Below are 6,000 nucleotides of genomic sequence, written 5' to 3' on the forward strand. Positions count from 1 at the left end.
GGACAAACAGATAAAGATTGGTCATGGAAACATACAAAGCACATAAACTAAAGGTGAGAATAAAGTGAAAATTATTGCCTAGAAAACAGAAGAGTACAGAGATCCCAACATGTACCAGCCCCTGAGGAAGGCTGCAGAGCAGCTGACTGCTCTAAGGGAATAAGATTCCTGACCAGGAGATGTTCTGCAGATTCATATTTGACAATAACATACACAAAACCAGTTAGAGGGAAACTATGTGTAAGATGACTTTGCAGCTGAATGGGCTAAACTATTTTAATGCCTTTCTGGGTCCTTCTTTCTGGCCACTGGGCCCCACAGATTTAGTCACATGTGTAATGCAAGAAGGATCCAGTCCACAGACAGTAAACTAATCCTTATAGCATAAAAAAATTCAGAGAGACAAATCTATGCAGATTTACAGCAAGAAATAATAATCATTCTAGGGCCATTTTAAATTTCACTGCTTTATTATATGAAGCAAAAAGTGGTGCTTGCTTTTTGAAGGCACTTTTTTCCTTCATTTTAACAACCCTTTGGAAAATTCTTCTAATGCCACACAGCTCCCATGATGTGGCTACAACAGTTTTAAATATTAAAAGTAATACCCACAGCATATATATAACTTTGTTTGGTGGGATTTACTAGACAAGAGAGAACAAAATCCTTGTTCTGTCATTCCATTAACTGCAGAAATTATTAGCCTATGTATCCATGACCAAATAAAAAGAGGTAGTGACATTATTCAGGAAGGAATTACAAATCTCTGCTGGATCTTAGCACCCCCTAGATTTTAAGGGTGGAAAACATTGAAGAATCCAGGATAAGAAAAAAAGCAGGATTAAGGGACGTGGGCTCTCAAAAGAGAAAACTGAATGTTGGGAGTACCCCCAGGTTCTCACTGGGGTAATTACATCATGAAAAGTAAAGTTTGCATCCTTCTTGCTCAGTTGAACTTCACTGAGAGGAACTTTAGAATTCCATGCCTTGAAGCTTTGAAGCCAACAAAATGTCACAGAGCCCAGAGTTTTCCTGAAGATACTACTAGAAACCTGAGCTTTGAAGAATGCAGAGTTAAATTCTGGTGGGTGCCCTTCTGCATCCTATGACAGGAGCCTGCTGTAAATACAGTTATAACCTGCCTAAATCCACAGCTGTAACAATTTAGGGAACTCCCATGGTAGCCCTTGCCCTCACCACCAGGACTCCCCTTTGCCTTAACAGTGGGAGATCCTTTGGGTCATAGCCCAGACCTAAAAATATTTCTGGGACTGGAATAACCCAAGTTCTGGTTTATGATTGCACATGCAAGAAATAGGGGGAAAAAAGTAGATGCAGAAATGAAACCCCTACATCAAGTACAATTTTGTTATCAATGCCTTATCACAGTCAGGAAGGGCCCTGCAAGTGCTCATTGCTAAGCTCCCAAGTTTGATAACACAGGGCAAGGGTGGGACTGCTTGTGATAAGAGTCAAAGCACCTCTACATTTTGGGTTGTTAGTGCTTTCTTGGAGCCCTCAGCCTGCAGTCTCTCCCTCAGAAGAATCATGTTAGAAGCACCTGGAAATCTCTGTCAAGACTGGGGCTCTCACAGGTTTATCAAATTTTCCTGCAAAATTTACAGTTCTAAGCTGAGGTAAATCTGTGGTCTAGAAACCAGTGTATATCATCCCCTGGGGGGCAGCTCTGGTTGCTGTGTACAGACACTCTGAACCATTTGCATTTTGGCACCACAAAGTCCTTGAGGCTCAGCAGACAGTGGTGGCCAGAGGGTCCTCTTGGGTCATTGCTGGTCCAGCCCCAGAGTGCCTTCTTCCCAAAGCAGCTGTGATCCCTGCCTGGGAAAACCTTGGGGGTATTCATGGAGGGACAATATTTTGCTTTTGAAAATGAAGTCATTGCTATTATTGAGCTTCCCAAAATTATTTCTCTTTTTATTTGACGTGGTGCAGGTGATCCCTACTGAGCAGCACTGTCCCACCACTGTCACTGCAATGTCTTCAGCTGCCATTCCAGAGACACATCCTGAACCACCCCACACCTTCACATTCCCACAGTACAGCAGGATGCACATGGATCATCAAGTACACCACAGGGAAGGCCATTCTTCCCATCTGTACCAAACTGGTTCTTGCCTCTCAGCCCCAAATTGTCATTTTTTTATTGTCTTGACAGATAACAGTCAAACTGTCCTAATGCTCACAGCAAAATCACAGAAATCTTTAGAAAGTGCTATCACCTGGCAGGTTTGGGTTCCCTTCACACCTCTGCAGTGCAAGATCCCACTGTGAAACTCTGCCATCCTTTGAGCACAACAGGGATGGAAAGGAATCTTAACATTCCCAATGACAATATAAGTCCCTGGAGAGTCACCTGGCTGGGACAGAGCTTGTCCTACCCTGCAAAACTTCTAGGGAGCTAAAGCAGGTCTTGAGAGGAGAAGTAGGATTCCCTTCTCTGGCAACATGAAACAAACTCCTCTTGCTCCTCACTACTTGTTGGAGTATTCAGCCCCTGAGAAACCAGGCACAACTGCACCATCCTTCACATCCAGCCCCTGAGAAACCAGGCACAACTGCACCATCCTTCACATCCAGCCCCTGAGAAACCAGGCACAACTGCACCATCCTTCACACTGAGCCCCTGAAAAACCAGGCACAACTGCACCATCCTTCACACTGAGCCCCTGAAAAACCAGGCACAACTGCACCATCCTTCACATCCAGCCCCTGAGAAACCAGGCACAACTGCACCATCCTCCACATTGAGCCCTTCCAGAATAGAAGTGCTAAGTGGTATTTCACCATCAAAGATGAGGGGCCTTTTTTGAGATTAAACAAGATGTCCAAGCTACCCATCTCTTGCAGGAGGGAGGCCTGGTTGCCTATACCAGGGTAGGAGGTACCTGTGTCTCGTGCTTGGATGGAAGGAAGGAGCACTAAACCTCCTGGCCCCCAGGGGACACAGTCAGCTCAGGAGCTGGGTTGGGTGAGGAGCACTCCAGATGTTCACCAGCTTTCACTTGGGCTCTCCAGCAGCCTTGGCTTTCCCTCCTTTGAGGAGCAGCAGGAGGAGATGTGCCCTGCACCCCAGGCCCTGTCACACCTCCTCTCTCCCTCCAGGCCAGCTCAGAGAGGGTGGTTTGGCTCTGCACATTTTCTCAAACCTCCTGACAGCATCAAGAGAGCCCAGTGTGGGTTTCCCCCGCCCCAGCAGACGTTTCTGAGTGATGCCATGGCTGTGCCATTTCCACAGCTCATCTCACACGTCTCCCAGGTGCTGGAGCTCACAGCTGGGGCCCTCTGACATTAAGGTGAGGAAGCTGAGATTTGTGAGCAAGCCACCCAGCTGGCAGCTCTGGCTGGGGGATTGCTGCTGAGGGCAGGAGGGAGAAGCCCACACACCACGAGCAGGTTTGATCATCCCCATAATTACCTCCTGGGCACAGACAAGCTGCCTCTATGTTAGACAGGCAGAGGTAACTTTTTAGGAAAGTTTTACACATGCTGCTTCAGGCAATATCTTTTGGCCTGAAACAGCACAATCCATAGGACTTCAAAGCCACCAGCATGCTCAAAGAGGGTGTAAAAACTACCACAAAAGAGAGCAGGGAAATATGAGCATCTCTTCAAACACAGGGCTGTGTGCAGTGCAGTGTCAGTCAGCTAAAAGTAAAAAAAAAACCAACAACAACAACCAAAAAAAAAAAAAAAAAAACCACAAAAAAACCAAAAAACACCCAAAAAAAAAACCACCAGTGCTGCTCAGACACAGTAACAAGGAATAGAATGTAAGAACTGAGAAGGGGGCACTTCCTAACCCAAATTCCAGCCTAGCCTGCCTAGGATTCATTCATATCCAGTGGAAGAGCCAGAGCCCTGCAAGGAGCTATTCCCATCAAGGATTTTTAGTCATACCCAGGGCACAAAGCCTCTCACTGCAAGTGCCCCACACCCCCCATGAATGGCAAGGTCTGTGCTCTGCTTCTACCTGAGATGCAGCACAATTCTTCAGAGTGCTACCAAAGCAGTCAGTGAATAAACACTGGATGCTGCTGAAGGTGCAGGAATCAAAGAGCAGGACATGAAAACCAAGCCAGGAATAGATGGTACCAGCTTTCAGCTTTCCTAAAGGTATTGGGAAAGAAAAGCCCCCAGGCTACAGGGAACAGACTGAGCACCCTAGAGTAAGATTTAGTCAAGTGCTTCCATGAGCAGCACTTCATCACCTTGGATTCAAGTAATTAAAAGTTTGGCATATAATTATACCTCTTTGCCATTCATTTTGTTGTGGTAGAGCTGTATGCCCAGTATTACACAGATATTATAGGTGAAGTTTTTTTTCCTCTGAGTTTAGAAACTAAATATGTGCAAAGCTCATTTATACACTAAAAAAGATCAAAACTAAAAAGACGTCCAAAAAACCTGCTGGAAAAATATATTTTGCCCACAACAAGAAAGAATTAATCATGGTCACAGTGACTTTACCTTACTAAAAGCAAAACAAACAACATAGTGGCCATATTCCAAAGAAAATAGAATACCTGCACTTTTCCACTACAAAACTAAGCCTAGCTATTAGTACACAGTGCCCCCCAAAGAACAGAGACTTCACAGCACTTTCCCTCACTAGCAGAAAAGTAAAAAAAAAGAAAAAGAAAAAAAAAAAGAAAAAAGCTCTTCTGCATTGCTTCCAAAAGTGGGGATTTCACACACTTTTTCTGCAGGTGAACACAGGCTAAGGGATTCCTGCTCTTAGGAATCCCTTTTTTAAAGAAGATGCCCACTTCTCACACAGAGTACAAACTATGGACAGCAGATGTTCATCATTTTCCCAACAACTCAATTTTCCACTGGCAGCCATGAAAAATTACACAGTGCAAGCAGCAGCGCTCAAAAATTTACACAGTGTCTCTGTGTGAGTGACTCTGAGAAAAATCAGTGCCTTTGCCCCAAACAATTGCACAGTACACACTCCTCCTTGTAAGTTTGGCTTTGATTCCAGTATTGTTTTCCAGGCAGAAGAGATGGTGCCATCATCTGCTTTTGCAACCAGCTTACAAATTACACAGCTGCTGGTACAGGCATTTCAAGGGTGAGGCATATTCCTTGGCCTTGATTCTGCCCTCACTTAGAGCAGGCTACACCAAGTATCATCCTAATCAGATCAATATTCTCTGACATCTCCAATTGTTGCAGCAATGTGAGAACCAGCCCCCTTGGTGCTCTGATGCTAATGAACTGCTCAGCTGCAGCAGCTTGGCTCAGGCAGTGGGCAGAGGTTAGGGCAGGGTCATTAACTTGGGCTCAAATGAAAAGCTCAGCTTTCATGGGCAAAGCCCATTTAAGTCCCACACGTGCCCATGTTTGCAAACAACACTTGTGATCTTTATTCAGGTGCCCTGTGCAGAGAATTCAACACTTGCAGCTGCTTCTCAGTGCATCCTTAAGGATGGCAAGACATGGAGAAAGAAAGGCACCTCAGGGAACTGAATTTACTCAACAAAATGAAGCAGAGGTAGCTGCTGCAGGAATACCTGATTCTGCCAGTATTTGCATCAAACACTGGATTTATTACTGTCCACACCTTACCACTGCCTTTTCCCCACCTCCCTTGGGTTTAGTTGCCAACTTTCAGTGTTCAAAACAAGTCTTAACTATTCCATATTTGATTTTTTTTTAAAAATGCCACTCAGGTTATTGAAAATTTGGCTTCTGAGCAGTTAAATACAATTGAATGCTCCCTCAAAATCACTGAGAGTTTTCATACACAGATGCATTCAAATCAAAAAGCAGAGAAACAGCTTAAGTCCCTGCCTGGCCCTCCTGGCAACACTTCCCATTTCTGATTGGATCATGGATAAATTCCCCATCCTTCAGGGAGACACCAGCCCCATTTCTGGCAGCCTCTGAGCCACCCCATAAAACCACTGAGCTGCTGGCTGCAGGAGCAGGCAGTGGGGCAGCTACACAGGCTGCAATGTACAGCTCCATATTTCA

This window comes from Haemorhous mexicanus, chromosome 5 (genome assembly GCF_027477595.1).
Source record: "Haemorhous mexicanus isolate bHaeMex1 chromosome 5, bHaeMex1.pri, whole genome shotgun sequence".
In the NCBI taxonomy this organism is placed as follows: domain Eukaryota; kingdom Metazoa; phylum Chordata; class Aves; order Passeriformes; family Fringillidae; genus Haemorhous; species Haemorhous mexicanus.